This window comes from Phascolarctos cinereus, unplaced genomic scaffold (assembly GCF_003287225.1).
Source record: "Phascolarctos cinereus isolate Bilbo 61053 unplaced genomic scaffold, phaCin_HiC Scaffold_3;HRSCAF=262, whole genome shotgun sequence".
Classification (NCBI taxonomy): domain Eukaryota; kingdom Metazoa; phylum Chordata; class Mammalia; order Diprotodontia; family Phascolarctidae; genus Phascolarctos; species Phascolarctos cinereus.
This window is the reverse complement of record NW_027555736.1, coordinates 70,233,019-70,254,125: the sequence shown is the minus strand read 5'-3', so window position 1 is coordinate 70,254,125 and position 21,107 is coordinate 70,233,019. Positions and strand designations below refer to the sequence as shown.

Sequence of the window (21,107 nt, the reverse complement as noted above, 5' to 3'; positions counted from 1 at the left end):
CTAGTAAATGGCCTGACCTAGAGAAGAAATTTATAGGCACTTTGAACACCTGCATGACATTCTGAATCTGAACAGCCAGTGGGGCAAACTCAGTGGACTTTAAGGTTTTTCAGCCAATCGTTTTTTGTATGTTATGCCTCCGCTGGGGATTCTTATCAGAATTTACATTAGGATAGAGACAGGGGAGAAGTAAAGAAAAAAGGATGGAATAATGATGGGTCAAAGCAGATACATTCAGGGAAGGAGATAGCAAAATGGGCTAGCTAGAAAGTATTCCAAAATAAACATGACAGATAGAAGCAGGACTCACTGTAACAGATGAGCCAGGATACAGCTGACAGGCAGACAGAGAGAGGCAGGGCTCATAGTAAGAAGCTACTGTAGCCTTGAACTGGCACATCCCACCATGCTGACTCTACAGATTCATTTGGCCGGCATCCAACGCTAACCTCATAAAGCTTCTTCAGAGACTTTTCAAGCAAATTGAAGAGTTTCCTTTTTTCCTCCTTCATCCTTAGATTTCAAGTTAAGGCTATCTATCTAACATGTTTTCCACTGCCCTCAAGGCAATGTTTCTAGCTGCCAGAAGGCAAGGAGAAAGGGTAACTGGGAGAAGGAGGATGATCAGAGAAACCAGACCTGGCCAGAAACCCATAAAAGTGCTTATGGTGTAGGCATTAGTGGACTTTTGTGGGCAAGCTGGACTCCCTCCTAGGGTTCTGGATTTATGAGCACTATCCTTATATGCCTGAGTTTGGAAAACTGGCAAAGTCGAGTGGAAAAGGGGAAAAAAACTAATTAAGGGCCATCCAGCACATCTGTCCAAGGAGTGGCCTTTGGGAAGGAAAACCTGGAACTTGTAAGAGGAAGTCAAGCTAATTGTCTCACTTTGAGTTTGCAGGTTTCTAATGGACTTTCCCTCTCCTCCAAGCAGGTTGAAATTATGACACTGATCTCTCCCCCCCTTCTCTCTGTCTCTCTCTTGTCAAAAAGATGCAAGTGAAAGGCAACGTGGTATAGTGGACAGAGAGCTGACCATGGAAAACCTGGATTCGAGTCTTGCCCCTGACACATAATGGATGCATGAACCTGGGCAAATCCTTAACCTCTCAGAGCTCTAGGTAACTCTAAGACTATAAGTTGCAGAGAAGGTGTCGACTTGCATTGGTAGAAGGAATTCATTCATCCAGAAGAAACCTATACCAATGAAACAAGAGGTCCAAAAACAAACAAACAAACAAAAATAATCTAAGCTGCAATAGTTGTCACTTCTGATGAGCCTGTGGGTTAAATTCAAGCCACATCCATTGCCTATATCATGTTCATAACCTCAGACATGGGAGGAACAAGGATTCCTATTGTGATAGCGAAGATTTTTCTTTGTAAAAGTCTTCATGCCTGCTCATACAAAGAGGTACCATTTTGCTCAGCACTACCATATCAATACAGGATTGTCCATCCTCTGGCACATACATACAAACTATTTTTTTCTCACACCAACACCTTCAGGCATCATGAACTTGACAAAATGACATGGCCAGCTGGATACTTCTAGCAGAGAATGATACTAGTCAGCATACTCCTGACCACATGGACCCTTTCAATACACAGTCCTTACATGGGCATGCTTGATTCATATACCCTAATCCATCTGTTTGTCACATCCCTTGCCCCCACTCCCAACACACACGTGTACACATACAAACACACACACACACACACACACACACACTCACCCTCTCTCTTCTCTCTGCTCCTGGCGCATACCAATTCATGTCGAGACAATCCCATAGACTTAATATGTCTTACATCTACATAGAAAGTCTGATTTCTTTTTCCTTTTTTTTGCCTTCCAAAAATCCTATACAGAAAAATCTTGAGGACATGACATTTGGTGCCAGCCCAGTGAGCACCACAGCCCTGGAAACCTGGTTTTAATCAGAAAACCTCAGCAAGCCCCAAACCACACTCCTTTCGCCACCTACCCTCCTTGATAAGATCAGCCACATGTTAACCAAGAGGAGTTTGGTCGAGATCTGAAGTTCAGCCCTCCATCTAGGCGGACTTCCCTTAAGGCTCTTTGCTCCACTCATGTAACATTGGGGCCGTTGTAATCAAATCCCAAGAGCCAATGAGGAAAACAGCTCAGACCTGGTTCATGGTCGAAGGTTTCAATTTCCAAGATTTCTGGCACGCATGATTGGAATATGGCTATTTCAAGACGAGGGGCTTATCTTCCTTTGCAAGGATCTTCACGACTTCCTTATGACCAGGAGCAAAGAAGCAGAGAATTCAAACACATTTCACTGTGTCCTGGTGAAAAGACATTATAGTTGGCCATATTATTCTTTAGGGAATGACTTAATTTCTCTTCGGCCCTTCCTTTCTCTTCAATTACCTGAGCTCACCTCAAGTTTTCATTGTGTTAAACTTCCTCTGCTTATTACTGGGTGCAAAGTTTAGCACAGGGTGCCCTGACTGTGTTTCCAAGCTCAGGCCAAAAGGAGACACTTTGCTTTCTAAAGGCTCAATTTAAAGAGGATGCTTAATTTCTATCATCCCAAAGGCCCAGAAGTGGAATGCACTTCCTGACTCCCATCACCTAAGAGGGTATCTATTTATAAATCATTCTGATAAGCAAAATCTAACTCTCCTTCATCGTGTCAGCTATACAAGGGTGTTTCTTACAGCAATGGGTTTTGTTCATGAGCTCACCCAGCCCCATGCCTCATAATGGCACACTGGAGATTCCCTGACTCTACTGCAAAAGAAACTCTGGAGTCAGCTCAGTTATCTCCTCCTAATAAAGTGGTTGTGGGTTAAAGGTTCCACCATATGTTAAGGAAGTGTGCCTGTCATATGACTTAAAAAAAAAAAGATCTGGCACTTCCCTATAGCTTATTGGTACAATAAAAGACCAATTTAATGGTGCCCTACTTTCTTATCAGGGTTCTTTTGTTCTCTTATTTTACAGAGTTGATCATTTTTAAAAATCAGATTTTGATTAATTGTATATATTTATTTTTATCTGAGTCCTGTCTATAGCAGTTTAAAAATAAAAAAAAACCTTGAAAAATAATTTTTATTGATGCTAGATGTTTGTTTTTTATATCAACTCAAGAGCTCTTTGTTCAGCATTTAATCCCCCTCCAACAGGGGAAAAAGCCATAATTGCTGATTATCTGTAAAGAATACCAAGAGGGAAATGTAGGTAGGGGAATCTCTCCCTGTGAAGATGATAGAACAGGGACAGACTGAAAGGGTTTTAGAAGTGGAAACACACTCATTGCCTTATGTTATTGGCTGTAACTCACAAAAGAGTGAGTTACAAAAAATTCTTTATTATTTTTTTTTAGACTAGGCTGGTAAATCGTCTACTCAGTAAAATGATAGACCAGGAAACCAAAGTATTTTCCCTCTTTAGCCTCAAGCTATGAGAGACAGCCTGGTGTCATGGAAAGAACACTCACTGGATTAGAGCTCAGGAAATTTGGTCTCTTGTCTTTGCCTTACCATTGCTAGCATACAAGTCACATAATCTCTCTGGGCCTCATGTGGACAATGATGGGTTTTTTTAGACAAATTGATTTCCCAGGATCCTTCCAGCTCTGAAAATCTATGATTCTAATTCTGTGAGAAATCAGTTGGCATGATTTGGCCAATTAAAACAACTGGCCATAATCTCACAGGGGTCTGAATGCACACACCCTTGTCCAGATGCAAAAACGTACCGACACACGGCTCCTATCAACACAAAATGCAATTCTACACACGATGTCCACGCCACACCAGACCACACTCAGACCTAAATAGTGTACTCAGGCACTAGGCTCATATCTGACTCGTCAGCTTTCACTCAGTGTCACTGAAAAATCTCAGCCATTCTTCTTGCCTTACCTTCCAGATTCCACATTTCCAATCAAGGGCAAATCAGCTCTTTGTCCCTTTCCCAGGATCCCAATAAGCTACTGGATTTCACAGCATCTCAGTCACTAGGATAGCAAAACAAGGACCTTCCATTATTCAAGCATTGTGGGCTCACTTCTTTAACTCAGTTGTTTGAAGATGAATAAAAGAAATTGAGGTGAAAAGTCAAACCTTTGAATTCTCACGGATCTTCCAAGCCAGATGAAACAAGAAGCAAGCTAGAAATACAAAGTTACTAAAATATACTTAAATAGACAGCAAACAAGGGGGAAACCAAATAGAGTTCTTGGTGGAGAAGAAGCAAACAGTACGCACTGGAACAACCATTTGGTGTCAAGTAACAGACAGATTAAACAAACAGACTCATCAGCTATTTTTACATTCAGATCTGGCAGTGGCAATGGATAACTAGGGGGGTGAAAAATAACGATGCCTGTTGAGCTGGCCCCTAACCTGGATTCAAAACACAGCTCCAAATCATCCATGGAACTATGGAACACCTCGATACAGATCAATGTCTCAAGGTGACAAAGAAAAATATTTATTCAAGTCACCGTCAAGAAGCAGACCAAGTATGTGCTCCGGGCGACCCATGATGGGGCTGTTGATGTGGAGGTTCAGAAATAGCCTATTTCATCATCAGCCCTGGACAAATGTATCCTGCATTCCTCGAGTAAGGAGGCCACTCTCTCCCGTCCTCTCAGAGCAAAATAACATGACTGGCTGTAGGGGAGGAGACAAGCCAGCAGGGTTGGGTTTCAGGTTGAGAATTTCAATAGGTTATGAAATAATAGGGGAGATATGTAATGAAGCAAGATAACCTTAAGTTTTAGAAGCACAGATATAAACAAGGACAGCCGTCTGGAAAACAGAAACAGTAAGTGAAACAATTATTCCAATTGCTACTCTTTAATTAATTTCCTTGCATAGGGCAAGGTTTGAATCTCAGGATCCTCATGGAGGGAATTGGCTTTGGTCCATGGGGCTTGTGAGAAGCACATTGCTTTTCTCAGGAACCTTTCCTCTCAGGTCTCACTAAGATTGTAATCTGCACTCCCCACCCCACCCCCCACTCCCCAATCCCCTCCCTCTTCACCTCTTACTTTTGAAGCTAAGGTCCAGAAATGTTTTGGGTTTTTAGGGAGGAGCCTATCTTCCATACATAGGACTAAGAAGGAAGGTTCTATAGTGTTGATTTCCACTCGCCATTCGAATATACCATCTTCCTATTTTTGAATCATGTTGTAGAAGTCATTGAGGGGTGGGTTCGGACTGGGAAGAAATGGAGTGAGGTCCATTTGTTGCCTTTACAAATCTGAATGCTGAGCTGTTCGTCCAAGGCTCAGAAATGGTTTTAGAGAAGAACAAACCGAATGCCTCACGTTTCCTTGTGACATTCCCTTCTCCTCCCTTTCCAAGAGGAAACAAAACAAAAATAAAACAGAATAAAACCTCTGGAGGCCAACAGTCGTAAGGGAGTAGATCATAAGGGAAATGAGCGACGGGTCCACTGCTGTCTGCTAATTAGCTTCCTTCTCTCTCATACTATGTCTCCATTCTCGTTCTTACAATTCATCACAAGTGAAGAATGTGACCTCATGTCTTGTTTAGGTTACCAGGAAGTATGTATTTTACTTAGCTCCTGCTACTGGAAGGGATGGGATTTACATGAAAGTGACAGAATCAGAAAAAAGAAAAGAGGTTAAGGATTTAGGGAAAACAGAGGAGGAAGTTTTGAGGGGGGGAGGGGAAGAGTAAGGAGCTAAAGGAAGATTGAGAAGCCAGCACCACAGTAGAAGAAGCCAGAAGGATAGCAGGATGGATAGAACATAGGGAGAAAGAACAAGATACTAACCTGTGTAGAAGGTGCTCACTGAGAGACAGTGTATTCCAACTGTCAGCGTTGGGGCAGAAACCAATGAGTACTGACCACAGCTGACTGAGGTGGGATCGGATTTCTCAACAAGAATTTATCTACCTGCCCCATGCCAAAGACAGAGTGTCTCTGCAGATGGTGATCCTTCTCATTGGCGAAATTTCAGTTGAAACTCAGTTTTGGGCAACTTGGTGAAAAAATCATCCTCAGGGTCTGTCCGCCTCAGCTGAGAATGGATAACTCTAGGTTCTGTGTGGAGCCTGGCTGTGAGTGTTTCAAAGGGAATAACCCATCTGAAGGAACAGTTCTCTAGGGTCCAGGAACCTCTGAGCTGTATGGAAAGAATGTGGATGAAGACACAATTCTAAATGTAGACTCATAGGCACTGTGATAGCCAAGGCTGTCACTTATCTTCCAAACCTCAAGGACTAATTTCACAGTCTGAAAGACCATAACTTATGTCTTGATGTACTGGGCAGATTTTTTTTTATTAGTCTTTGCCCTGGTTGCCGATCACCCTGTGACAGTAATGATGCCGAAATTTGATGCTTTAAACAATAACATTTAACATGGTCTACCCATTACCTCTAGTTAAGTTCAGTTCAATTAAAAATCATTTATTAAGCATGTGATTTGTGCAGAACACTGATACAGAGATATGGTTTCTGAATTCATAGGTTTGACAATCTAATGGGGATAATAGTATACAAATAGCTATAATTCAAAGTGTACATGAATGAAAGAAGTAAAAACTGTCTGTAAAATCCAAGGAAAGAAAATTACTTTTAATGGGGGCGGGCAGCAGGTCAGGGAAGGCTTTCTGAAGAAGTTAGCATGTGAGGTAAGTCATGAAAGATGGGTAGGCATAGTGGATAGAATGCTGGATCTGGAAATAGGAAGACCTGAGTTTGAATCCTGCCTCAGACACTTACAGTGTGACCTTGGACAAGTCACCTAACATTTCTAACTTCACTTTCCTTATCTGTAAAATGAGAACGGTAAGAACACCAGACTCACAGGGTTGTTGTGAGACTCAAATGAGGTAATATACGTAAAGTGCTTTGCAGGAAAGTGTTATACACATGCTGGTCATTCCACAGAAGCTTCAATAAGCTGGGGAAACAGTTTTTGGGGGTTCTCCCCCATACATGTGGATCTGGAGATCACAGACCTTGGAGGGCAAAAAATGTTAAGCCCAAGTATATCTAGTCTCCAGCTTTTACAGACAATCCTCTCTGAATGCTTGAAAATAATACATAAAAGTCCCATAAGCAAAACGGTTGTATTCCACCTAACACACTGGAATTAAACCCTAACCTTTCTGAGAAGCTGTCATCAAGGAAGCAGTGTTATTCAGGTTTATTTTCTCAAGGCTCTTACATGGGGCTTCTCAGTGTAGGGGGAGTACAAGCTAAACCAACCTACCTGTTCTCCTACCTTTCCCTGACCCCAGCCAGAGAAGTCACTCTTTGGCCAGGGATGCCTGTTCAGCCAGATTTACTCTGGAAGCCAGAACAAATCCAAGGCCTCAGTTGGCCTCAGTTGGCCTGTCTGTAAAATGGATCAACAGTAGGAGATGGGGTGATGAGTTAAAAGCATGGGATGGGGAGTCAGAAAACCTGAGTCTGAATTCAGACTTTGCTGTTGCTTTTCTGTATGATTTCGGGCTGAAAGTCACCTAGTTTCTCTGGGCCTTCCAGCTCTCATCTATAAAAGGAGTGAGGGGAGATGGCATGGCATGGTGGGTAATGAGCTGTTCTCAGAGTCAGAATGACTTGTGTTCAAATCTCTCTTCTAACACATACTGGCACTAGGACTTTGAGTGAGTCCTAACCTTGTCTCAAGCAGCCATCTACAGAACTAAAGCAGACCCGCATTGGTTGAGGGAGGTTCTTCATTGGGAGATGTCTACGTCAATGGTTCTAGACCAGTGGTGTCAAATACAAACAGAAATGGGGCCACCAAACTGTGCGTAAGGATATCTGTGGGCCACATAGTGATTGAGAAAAACACATATTAAAATTATCTATTTTATTGTATATTTGTTTATTTTGTTAAGTATTTTCCAGTTACATTTTAATCTGGTTCTAGTTGTATTTAAGATTGTTGCAGGCTGCCTATTTGTTATGTCTAGACTTCCAGTTTAGCCATAAAAAGAAAAGGAAAACATTAGACTAGATCTCCTCCAAAATCCTTTTTAGCTCTTGTTAAAGTACCTCAATGACTTCTCTGATTTTTGGAAAAATGAGAGTATTATTTAATAAGTCCCATGGAAGGAACTGTCGATTTTACCTTAGCAATAGGTCATAAATCACACCACCCAAGCAGGAAGGGTGATGCAGTGCAAAGACCACCACCTTTAGGAGAGTAGGCAACCCAGGGTCAAGTCTGCCACTTATTAGCTGTGTGATCTTGGGCAAGGTACTTCCTTTCTCTGAATTTCCTCATCTGAAAATGAGGGGTTTGGACAAGACAGATAGAATTTATATGGCTAGCTTTACATAGATTATCTCATGGATCCTCACAACAAATCTATGTAGTAGGTGTTATTTTTTATTTATAATTTCCTGGGGTGGGGTGGCTAGGTGGCACTGGGGTTAGAGTTTTGGGCCTGGAGTCGGAAAGACTCATCTTCCCGAGTTCAAATCTGGCCTCAAACACTTATTAGCTGTGTGATCTTGGGCAAGTCACTTAAACTCTGTTTGCCTCAGTTTCCTCATCTGTGAAATGAGTTGGAGAAGGAAATGGCAAACCACTCCAGTATCAGGATGCTCCCAATGCCCAAGATTTCTTTCAACTTTCAATCTTACATTAGAAGGACTTTAGCCATACCTTGTTTCAACTGCGTAAAAGAACAAATGAATGTACTGCGTGCCTAATAATGGCAGGATCATAGGAAGAATTTGTTGGGAAGTTAGGGATGGGGCTGGGGCAAGATCCAGTCAGCAGAACTATGAATGTCTTAAGCCTTGTCAGCAGAATGATGATTATTGTAGAGGGAAGGTCCTTACTCTGACTTTCATCCAGGAATTGTGGCTTAATGAACTTGCTGAGGGTGGTGTAGGGGAGCCACCAATTTACTTGACCTGTGCTTTCTGATAAGGGTGAAGGCAGGAGAGCCATATTCTTCTGTTTGTTCAATGCAGTTCCTATCAGAACTGCCCAATAGGTAGCTGAACAGTATTGCACATGGCTTTAATAAGGATGGAATGAATGTATGGGATTGCTCAGCTAAAGATAGCACAGCCTCCTGTTGGAGGTCTGTCTAGAGAGTTAGCCCTCTGCTATCTACCAACTGTTAATAAACGTTAGTCCTCTGCTTTCTACCAACTGCTAATGGCCCACCCACACTAGGTTGTTGGTACATCCTATTTACTAGAAAGGGGCCTCCTCATGAACTTAGAGGGGGCAGCTTAATATGCAAACCATACATGTGGTTGTAAAACTGGGCTTCTGCAGGAGGTATTTCCTATAGGTTTGCAAAAAAGAAACTCTGTTGCCTCACCCTTTAAAGGCATGGCTGGTCTACTGAAGCAAAGCCACACCTCATGGTAGGAAATAGATTTCATGAGAAAAAGGGTTATGGGCATTCCTAGAATCACAGCTCACATATTTCTAATGCTTTAAGGCTTAGGAAGCACTTTTCTTGTTCTAACTCTGTAAAGTCATTAGAAAAGGGCTGTTATTTCAAACAGACTCAGAAAGTGGGTAGAAGACCTGCCCAGGGTCACGCAATTAGTAAGTACAGAAACAGGGACTCAGTCTCAGGCTGTAAGATCTTAAGAAAGTTTTACCTGATATGAAAAGGGATGTCTTCATTAAATATAAAACCACCCAAAGTATTATTTAAAAACTTCTGGCACTCTGACACTATGCTAGTACTAATCATTACTCTATTATTTATACCATACCCTAAGACATCTATGATGTAATCCAGTAATTAAGATGGTTGCTATTTAATATTTATTAAGCACCCACAATGTGCTAAAACTGATCCACATAAAATGAACCTTTACCCTGAAGAGCTTACCATCTTAGTGCACCAGCTGAGCAGAGTAACTCTAATAAGAGGGAGTGATGATAGAGTTTAATGGATATTGGCTTCCCCACAGAAGACTAGGAAATTAAGCTGATTAGAATATGATGCAATTTAGTTTTAACATGCCATTTGAATGGATATGAACTCTTCATCCCCAGAAAATATATGAGAAAGCAATTTGTAGGCTACGGAATTTTGTGGGATTATGACAAATAAGTTGAGAAATAGCCTGGCACAGTAGAGCAATGGATACAAGGTCAGGAAGACCTAGGTTCAATTTTCACATCTGAAGTTTGAAGCATGGCTTAGTGGAGAGAGCTCTGGGCCAGGAGTTGGGGAGATTTGGGTTCAAATCTCACCTAGACACTTAACCATATTGCCTTATCTGTAAAATGAGGAGATTGGATTTGGTGGTCTTTAGCTCCAAATTTATGATTCTGTGATCTTAGCTGTGTCAACAGGGACAAGTCACTTAACTCTAAGATGCAATTTGGTAAAGGGAGTTCCCCTTACTCAAGAAACCATAGATTATTGATGTATTGATATATTATGAATAAGTAAATGATTTTTTTGGCTACAATTAACTCTTGAAAGCTACCTGTTAAACTATAGAGGGGCTACATTGGTATTGGTAGTGGAATAAATGAAATTGTATATACCTGAAGTACTATAAATAAATGTAAGGACAAAAACATGGCTTGATATGATGATTTAGGTGTCTAGGAAGAATGAGGTGATTTGATTCAAGAGATGGTAGAAAAGAAGATATACTGCTGTTTGGGAAAGAGTGACTTCTGTCCAAAAAATCCTAAAAAGATACTTTTATGAAAGTGGGGTAGCTGTTCGCCCTAGTTCTGAACTTGCTCGCTCAGTATGTCTAGTTGATCTATTCCAGTCTTCACTGTTACAGGCTTTGATTAGAACATTTTCTTTTGTAACTCATCTACATTCTCTTCACAGTGTTAAAAATGCTTCCTGGGACTGCTTACACAGCCTTGAAGAATCAGGATTGAAACTCAGGTCTTATAACATCAAATCCAACATGTGTGTGTATATATGTATAACTGAAATAGATGTAAAATTTATGATTTTACTATTTATTTTCCCCATGTAATCTCCTAGCATATTACACTCTTCTTAGGTAAAGGACTTGGAGTCAGGAGACGTGAGATTTGAATCCCACTGGAGATACTTGCTAGTTACTGTGAGTTTGACAAGTCCCTTAACTTCTCAGAATATCAATTTCCCCATCTGTCAAATGGGTATGACAGACAGTCTATCATAGTGGACAGAGGGCTGACCTTTGAGTTGGGAAGTCCTAACACAAGTCTTGCTCTTGACACATTCTAGCCGAGTGACCAATTAGAAGCCATTTGATCTCTCAGAGTTCCATTAAATTCTCTGTGACTATAAGCTGCAGAACAGCTCTCTATCAGTAGAGGGAGTTTCCATACTGGGAATTCTCAATTCTGATAAAAGCACAGGTCTGGACCCCCCCAAAAAATATGTGTATACTACTTACCTCATAGATTGTTTGGTTTGTCCTTTGCTCTTGAAGAGGACTATGGCATGAGGAAGATGATGCCATGACATGCAAGTGAATTGGATTTAAGTGAGGGAGGGCTGTGCAAAATCACCAGCCTCACTTTCTGCTCCCAAGCCACGTGGGTCCAGTGGCCAGATATAGATCAGGATGACTGGAGATGACCAGCTCATCTTATAGGATTATTATAAGGAAAATACGTTGCAAATCTTCAAGTGTTCTGCAAGTATGAATTATTATTCACTTGTATTCTAATTTGTTTTCTATTTGTGTATATGTCTCGTTGAATATTATTAGACTGTGATCTCCCTGAGAGCAAGAACCAGAATATGCATGTATCCTTCCCACTTCTTGTACATAAATCATCACTGATAAACATAATGTAGCTTCTCTGCTCCCACCTTTTCCCCTCCACTGCTGCTTGTGCCATTTGTAGCTTTGATTCTTCAGAGATTGTGGTGTCGGTTCCAAGAATCACAAGCACTCATGGGGAAAATAGTAGCCTTGTTAAAAAAGTTGTTTTTTGAGTCAGGCCAAAGATATGTTGGTATAAGTTTAAAAACTGGCTTTCCAACAATGCAAGGCACACTTTTAAGTTTAATTTGCATTATCGACATTTTTTCATCACTTGTTGAACTCTAGACAATCAACCACAAATAAATCAATCCCTGATTTGGAGCAATTGCTGATTTCTCAGGTGTAAATGCTCATACTGACAACTAACAATACTCTCCTGAGCTGGCTGGTACTGGCCTCGGAATACAAGAGCATCTTGGACTTGTTCAAAGCACGGTATAATTTTCCAATTTGCAACCCAGCCCTTTTTCTTCTTCCTATCTAATATCGGGTGCAACTTATTGGCTTTCTGTACTGTCTGTCACAGATATATATATACTGATATACTAAATCAATGGACTGACGGTCCAACTTTATTCACATCATAGTAAGGACAATGGACATTTTTCATCCATTTTGTTTTTCCTTCATGCATTGTCAGTGAGATCTCCTTTTATTAATTATGCATCTCATTGTGGGGCCCTGTAATATTCTGTCTGGGGCTTGATATAACTGTCACAATATCATCTGTGAATACAAACGTTTTGAGGTGCTGACTGACTGTAGGGAATCCCTCTCCTGGATGCCCTCCATCATAGTGGGGAATGTCTTTGGCAAACATGCTGCCACTCTGTTTTAAAGGCTTTGCTTGATGTGAATAATCAGGATCTAGCGCTTAGCACATAGTAGATGGCTAATAAATGCTAATTGACTGAATAGGATCACTGATGATAGTCATTTCTATGTATTTTTCAAAGAATCATGCATGATTTACCCTACCAAAACATTTTTTTTGCTTGATCAACAAACAATCAACACAATAGGATCTTATATTTTCTACATTCTCCAGTCTGATTATAAAGATGTGGTTTGTTATAGAAAATCATTTGTAAAAGCCATATTTTTTTATCAAGGATTCCCTTGATAACTTGTACAGTTCTTATAAAGATTTTTTTTCAAAATAAAATATGACTTGTTAGTTATTAACACTCCCATCTATCACCTTTTTTGGGTCATAATACTCCTTATGGATTTTTTTCTCATGATTTAGTATCTTTCCTTATTTGAGCAATCTTGGAAAATGCTCAAGATTGTGTTGCCTCCAGCACTGATTTTCTTGGTGCGTATTTGAAACAGATACTAGCTCAAAGCTTCTTTCCATTAAAGAGACTACTCAGAGGCAGTAGGGGGGTATATTAGCCTTGGTAGAAGACCTCTCTTGCATTAAACAGATGCTCAAAGAATTACTCATAGAGAGATATGGAAAAGAATAGCAGAATGGAGATGCATAGTAAGGGTTGTAATCCCCATTAGTTCAGGGGAAATCCACTGACAAAAGGGCATAGCCATAAAATAATCAAAGCAAACAATTTCTACAGAATGTAGCACATAAAAAAAAGCATTCAAATAGAGAATGCAATGAGGGTTTTAAACAGGAATATAAGGTAGTTTCACTACAGATTGAAATTTTAGATTGTTGAATAAGTTAAGTAAAATTCAGCCTGGACATGCTATACAATATGATGATTTATTTTTGTTTCTCCATAAAAGAAAGAGGAGTAGCTATGTGGTATAGTGGATAGAGTGCCAAGCCTAGAGTTAGGGAGACCTTAGTACAAATCTGGCCTCAGACCTTACTAGCTGCGTGACCCTAGCCAAGTCAGTTCCTCATACAGCGCTGAAGTGGTTGAGAGTGGAAAGCCCTGAATGAGCTGGAGAAGGAAATGGCCAACAGCTCTAGCAACTTTGCCAAGAAAACCCCAAATGGCATCACGAAGAGTTGGACATGACTAAAATAACTGAATAACAACCAAAAAGTAAGAGGGTAGAATACCTATGTAAAGAACCTTAAACAATCAGGGATTTTGTTATATGTTTGAATCAAAAGGAGAAAAGCAGTTTTCAATTTTTCCCATCTCAGTCAGTTGGTTAAGTAATAAACATTTATTAAATATCTGTTATGCACCAAGCCCTGTGCTAAGGGTTGGGGGATATAAATGCTTAGAAATAAAGGTAAATGACTGTCACTGCTCTTTAAGAGATCCCCAGCTGATGGGGGACACAACATGCAAGCAACCAGCTACAAACAAGACGTGTGCAGGACAAATCAGAAATATTTATTTAACATGTTTAGTAACATATAAAAAAAATCTGCTGAGTTTAGAAATAGGTTAAAAACCACTAAACCTAAAAGATAAGGATCAGGTTAACATTGTTTTGAGGTTTATGGGAGCTGCAAAGCGAGGTTCCCTCTCTAGGCAAATTCAGCTCTCCAATAACTCAACAAACAGTGGCTGCTGGGTGGGTGCAAGACACTAGGCTAGGTGCTAGAGATACGTGGACATCAATGGAAAAGCCCTCCAAAGAACTGGCCTTGCACAAGGCCTATTAGTTGTTGTTGTTAGTGGTGGGATGTGTGTGTGTTTGTGTGTGTGTATGGGTGTGTGTGTGTGTGTGTGTGAGCTTGCACACTCACATTTTCCTATAATTTAGTACAGTGCCTAGCATATATTATTAAGCACTTAATAAATGATTGTGATTGATTTTTGTCCCGTTTCTTTAGCATTTTGCCTTGATTCAACAGGAAAGACTTTCCAAAAGGCCTTATATTCTTTTTTGACTGACCCACTAATGCTGATTATTTTTTGAGAGGAAATGGGTTTTTACTCCCTAATCCTGCCACTTTTCTCAGGAAAGGGGAAGTGTTTGTACCTCCATAAACATTTGTCAGATACTAGAACAAGGTGTTAACAGAAACTGTTCCCGTGCTCAGGGACCTGTTAAACTTTGGTGTAAATCCATCTGTACTGGATAATGTTCCTAATTCCAACTCTGCTGCTAATTTCCTGCTGAGAAGCGTTGGAAGATTAAATTAAAGGGTCTTGAGATCCTTTGATGAGAGAGAGTTAAATAAATGTAATATATTATCATTTTATTTTTTTTAAAAGTCCCTGCCTGCTAGTTTTTCAAATTAAAAAAAAATTATTTTGCCCTGTGAAAGCCTAGGTTTAGAAATGACAATAAAAGTGAATAATCTTCACAGATGAAGTTTGCATAAGCAGAAAATTCAGATGAATATGACTACTGAGTGAGGCAGTAGTTCACAAGAGCTCTATGAATCAGAGGATGGCCCTTATATTTCATCAATTAAACATGTTTTTAATTAGGAGCAAGGCCCAAATGAGTAAAACCAGAGCAAGTTTCTGCACCTTCAGAAGCTATCTTAAAAGTGTCCAGCTGTATAAAACAACTGAGTCCAATTTGATAACACAATATATCCAATGTAGTTCCAACTAAAAAGATTTAATTCAACAAACATCATTGTTTATTAGACATCTAGTAGGTGCAAAGCACTGTTCCAAGTTCTAGAAAAAAAAGGTAATAGTACCTGACCTCAAGGAGCTTACATTCTATCGGGTAAAGGCAAGTCAACAAGCAACTGGCATTAAATATTTATTTTGTGCCAAGTCCTGTTTTAAGCCTTGAGAATACAAATAAGACCAAAAAAGGAAGACAGTACCCTACATGAGTCTATTTTCTTGTTGGAGAAGACACATGCATAAAAAGAGATGAAAAGGTTGGAGGAGAAGGCTCCCATCCTAGGGCAAGTCTGGGGAGTTAAAAGGGAGCCTGGAGAGGGGTGAAGGATGGCTGCCCCTGAGTCTTTCCTCAAAGTGGAGGTTCTGGGAGGAATTCACCAATGACAGGAGGTGGCTGGAGGGTGGAGGAATCTTCTAGGTGAGAAAGCAGCTTTGGTACCATGGCAAAGTCCAGGGAGTCTGGCTGAGCTTGAGTTTTTGATACACTTTCCCCTCTCCTATCCCCCAACAGATTAAAGAGTATTTGTAGATTTTGTAAAGCAATGGTTTTACCTTTTTTTTTTATTTTGGCACAGGCAAGGTGATTTTAATAATAGGGAGAGGCAGGCTGTGCCAGGAGATGACTTCTAGTTCCAATATTAGCAGTCCTTCCCCTGGTCTCCATGTAATTCCAATCTTGCATTACTGTTTATGTTGGCATGCAGATGACACAACTCTGATCTCTTTCACTTAGCATCCAACAAAGATCTCAAGTTGCTTTGAGATCTTCAATTTCAGTACCTAACCCAGATTAAAAACTTTTAAAAGCTTCTGCTTTCTTCTAGTGTACTAAGTCCCCAAATTATGGGCAATTGCTTTGCATCAGGTCAGGGTCACTTCAATGTCATTCCCTGGCAGGCGTTATCATTTTAAAGAAATCATAGTTTTGAAAAGAGATGTTTCTTCTTGGGAAAATTTATTAAAGACACCAGCAGCCCTAAGATGGTGGATCAGGTACTATAATGTCAATCTTATTAAAAAGTTACCAGGAAACCAAATTTCTATTTATTTTGGATTCTAGTTTCCAATGGAGTTGTACCACCTTTAAAAAAAGTGCCTTGAATTCTTTGCTGCTATCATTATGGAGGAAATATGTAGACTAGTCAAAGAAAGGTATCTCTTAATAAAAAGCCTTGTAGTTCTTTACTATGAATTGACGAGCATATTCTGACCACTTTTTGAAAACATCAATACACTTAGGTGATGTTGCATTGATGTAAGTCATGGGACATATAGGCTCCAAACAATTAAAGTTGGGGATCACCCAAAAAGCAATGGTGAGGTCTTTAGGAGACATGAGCTGCAACTTATTGGGAAAAAAGATTGCAAAGGAAATTTGATATAAAGGATGGCATTAAAAATCTAATAAAAAGGGATTTGGCTTGGTCATGTAGTGTCTTCACATTGGGTCCATTGGTACCCTGAAGACATCAGGGGAACTTAAGGAAGGATCTCAGCTGTTGAACAAACCTCCTAAGGTGAAGTTATAGGACACAGACCAAGGTTGCATCGAATGGGCAGTCATGGATAGGTTGCATCACTGGAAGGAACATTGAGTATAATTGAATAGATGATGATTAGAATCATAGAACATTATACCTAGAAGGGATCTAAGATAATCTAGTCTGACTCTTTCATCTTGCAAATAGAAATACTAAAGCTTAGGCTGAATGTCTTCCCACCCTTTAAGGACCACCTTTGCGGCTCCCCTTTCTATGAGGTTTCCCATGATCCTCACCTCCTTTTAACTTCTCTGCCACCAAAACCCCTCCCTCCACAATTGAGCTAAAATGGAAGTAAGTTTAAAATATCAAGTTTCTTATGACATTCTCTATGTCCCCTTGTACGTATATTCTAATTGATGTTATTGTTAATAGTTTGTAAGAAATTTGAGGGTAGGAGTAGTGTCTTATTTATCTTTGCATTCCCCAATGCTTAGTATCCTACTTATACAATAGGTCTTTAATACATCTTTGTTGAATTCAATTAAATGCCTTGCCCTAACCCAGGTGCAGAACCTTATTCTCACTCTGAGTCCGGTGGTCTTGCTGCTGTGCTAGGGGCTGGCATTTTTTAACAGGCATTTGAGAGCTGAATCAGAAGGAGATTGGTGACAGTCCAGGCTGGAGGAGACAATACAGGAAAACCAGAGCAGTGGATCTCACAGCCCACAAGATTCATCCATCACTAAGTTCCGTGAGTTCTGTAGTGTTCAGTGATACACACTCTGGAGCCAGATGGGAGAAAGACCTCTCTCTACTACTTCTGTTCACTCTAAAGGACTTTCCTTTATGGGTTTGTAGTAGGCCAGTAGTTCTCATTTAGTGGTTCCCAACAATGGTCCAAGGGGGTTCATACGAACAATGCTGCCTAGCACCTAGTAGATGCTTAAAAATGTTTATTGGCTGGCTGACTAATGGTGCTTTGAGCAGTAAATAATTGTAAAGGATATTATGAGTTGTATATTAAATTACCCTTGGCGTTTACAATACATTTTTTTTTCAAAGGAGTTCACAGAACAAAAGATTAGGGAACCACTGTGATAGGCCAACCTCCGTCTTATTGCTTTGAGAGCTCTAGGTGATTAGAATATTAAAAATTTAACTTGGGCAAAAAACAGGATGTTCACAGGGAGATAGGACACAATCTGTTGTAAAGCTGTGACCTTTAAGGGTTTCCATAATGGAGAAAAAAGAATGAGTCTTTCCCCATACATGGTGCATGGGCAGCATGAGGTAAAACCAGAGACTTGAGAGGTGGCCTGGCATGGTTGAAAGAAGCCAGGAAGACCTGGGTTCAAGTCCTTCTCTTGACGGTATTGACTGTGTGACCCTGGACAAGTCACTCTCAGTGCACCCTAGAAAGTACTGAACTGCATTGACAGAGTTTTTTCATTCATGATTTCCTTATGCCAGTGAAATCATGGGTCTAGTTCCTCTCCCCCAAATAATAGTCACTAGCATTTATATAGCACTTTAAAATTTGCAAAGTGCTTAAAAATATTATCTCACTTTCCCTCACAGAAATCTTGGGATATAGGTGGAGAGAAGTGGAGATATCTAATATGGCATCTCTCAGGTTAAGTTCTTGTGGAACCCAACTCCCAAAGAATGAGAGGTATGAAGCTGGCCACTGGGTGTTTCCTGGGATTCTCTAGGGGCTGATCTGCTGATTCCATAAACTTACTAGGAGCTCTTTCTTTCAAGAGCTTAGGAGAGACTATGAAAGCCAAGAATACAGAGTCAGAGTGTGATTCTTTGGGATAGCTGGTCAGATCTCCTCCATTGTGGGGCTCTATCTTGTATGAACTGTTGAATTCTAGAGTGAGACTTAATTCAATTAGGACAGATTGGCTCAAGTATCACCAGTGGCTTCATAGTACTTTTGGAATAAAATACATACTCCTCAGCTTGACTTTGGATACCGGTCTCAGTGTGGCACCAATCTACCATGCTGGATTTATTTTCCATTATAGCCTTATATGCACTCTGCAGTCAAGCCAAACTGGCTTACTTGCCTGTTTTTTAGGCTCTTTAATCTATCATCACCTCTGTGCATTTACTCAGGCTTTCTACATACCCAGAATGCACGGGATCCTCTCCTCAGCCTCTTAGAAGCTCTAGTTTCCCTTAAGACCTACTTAAGTGCTACAACCTAATGAAAGCTGTTCCGGATTATTAGGACCTTAGTAGCCTTCCTACCCAGCTAAATGAAGAAGCCTTGGAAAAGCTCAAAACCATTGAGTCACCCTGTTAGAATAAGACCAACAGGAACTGGCCAAAGCTCGTTTCCCACCAGTCAGTGGCCAGCAATACCCCAGGAGTTTTCCAACTCCTGATTAGCATGAATCAGCACCAGTTCCCAGGTCCAGGCTCCTCTATCCTTTCTCCCAATGTTTGGTTCCACTTGACTCACATAAAAACCCTGCAAAAACCCATTAGACTTTACTAATTTGGTGTGCCCAATTCTAGCTAGGTCCAATTGGATCTGACCTGTTTCCACCATCTTTTATGACTGTCATTCTTTAATTATGACCCCTAAATAAACTAGGCTTGGTGTATTGTCTTGTTATGTGCTTCATGCTTCCTAGTACTGAATTACTGGTATTCCAAACCTTATCAACTCTCCATTGAGACACAAATCCCCCCAGTGATTAATATTCTTCATTTCTCCTCCACCCCCACCCCTTATCCGTTACCTTGTATTTATTTATCTGTTTACACATTTCTTTCTCCAGTAGAATATAAACTTCCTGAGGGGAGTGACCGTTACCTAGATTTATTTTTGTTTTTCTGGAATATAGAACAGTGTTTTGCATAGAACAGTTGAATAATAAATGTGGAATGATACAATAGATTTTGTCTAATGCCTGTGCTCTGGAAAGTTAAAAATAGCCAGATGCCCATGTTCATTTTAATCTCTTCACGAGGGTGGTTTTCAGCTATTGCAGTTGTAGATTAGAAACAGTTTTCCTGGTTTTGTGTTTAAGACTTTCTCCCTCCAAAATGTTCAGGTAAATGATGGGGTAGAAATTCATGTTGCTCGGCATCTCTTCTTTGTTGGGTCCTGTCTTGGTCCACTCACCACTGGCAGAGGGATTGTAGAAACTGGTGCCCTCTCTGTCGTCTCAACGTTCCTTTCCACCCAAGGATTCTGGGAATGGTGATGAGGTCACGTCTGTAAAGTACATTAAACTCACTCTACGACAGGTGCTTTATCAGGGTGTTTGTTTGTGCTGTGCCTTCATTCAGAATGGTGGCTGGGGCTGAAATAGACAGGGATCCTTGGAGCTGTCTGTTTCTTGGCTGCCTCTACAGACAAGTGGTAAACAGTGTCGGAGGACCCCAGCCTGCAATTAACTAAATTCAACCCCTAGGCAAGCAGCACCCAATGTAAAAGTGGAAAAATATTTAAGATGTGGTAGGTTGGGGGAGCTTATAACTGCAAGTATTAGTTGGGTCCTTTCTTAGGGAGCTGTTGGAGCGTTGCTATTTTGGGAAGGTTGGAGTTGCTGAGCCAGTTTTCAAGAATTATTACTCCTTCGCCCTCTATCCTACCTTTTCTTTTGTGAAAATGTGTGAGCACAAAGTGATTCAATTCTTTACCATCCTACATCTAGGCATTGCAATAATTGGTGAAGTTAAAGACTTAACGGGAACCATGGAGTAAATAACCCATCTGTCTGCTTCATCTGGAGACTGAAGGATTTCCTAGGTGTGGGGAAGGGGGGAAAAGTGATCTCTTAGAGGGCAGAGATTGTGTTTTTACCTTTCTTTGTACTCCTAGCACTTAGCAGTGCCTGGCCTCTAGGCTTAATGAATGCTTGTTGACTGACAGAACCAAGCTTTGCTTTTTTTTAACAGTATGTTTCATTCAAAACAAGGGCAAATCCCTAGGACCTGGCACAAACTAATAATAATCTTTTCCCTTTCCTCCTAGGATTCTCAAAACAGAGTTGACTTAAACACTAATCTCCTAATGTTCTATCCTTGGTTTATCAACTAGACACTCTGCACTGTCTTGGGACAATTTCAGCAAGATCTTTTCCTGTTCCCTAGCCCAACACAGGGATTAAACATGTGCAAGGCAAATAGTCTGTCCATTTGGATGACAGGAGTAGGAGCTGAGATAGGATACTAGTAAAAGTTCAACACCTAACTCAAATAGCAGTTTGGAAGGGTAGGTTTACTTGATTAAAGTGGTGATCCAAGCCAAGAAGTATTTATTAAGCACCTACTATGTGCAAAGGATTGTCATGGGTCCTGGGAATAAAATAGTAAAATGAAACCAGACCTTTACTTCAAGGAG

General features: G+C 40.5%; 2 protein-coding genes across 3 annotated transcripts in view; one reads left to right on the top strand and one right to left on the bottom strand.

Moving 5' to 3' along the window:
* Positions 1–6,104, bottom strand: part of CUNH10orf71 (chromosome unknown C10orf71 homolog) — a 42,437-nt gene extending 36,333 nt beyond the window's left edge. Inside the window, exons 1-2 of one of the 2 annotated variants that reach the window (XM_020996824.2) lie at positions 4,099–4,231; positions 3,898–3,992 (exon numbers count right to left, since the gene is read on the bottom strand). The gene's annotated coding sequence lies outside the window, so the exon portion shown is untranslated. Of the gene's footprint in view, positions 1–3,897; positions 3,993–4,098; positions 4,232–5,782 lie in introns of those variants that run through there. The other variant, XM_020996828.2, reaches the window with a different exon arrangement.
* Positions 4,678–21,107, top strand: part of TMEM273 (transmembrane protein 273) — a 191,248-nt gene continuing 174,818 nt past the window's right edge. Inside the window, exon 1 of the mRNA XM_020996831.2 lies at positions 4,678–4,804. The gene's annotated coding sequence lies outside the window, so the exon portion shown is untranslated. The remainder of the gene's footprint in view (positions 4,805–21,107) is intronic.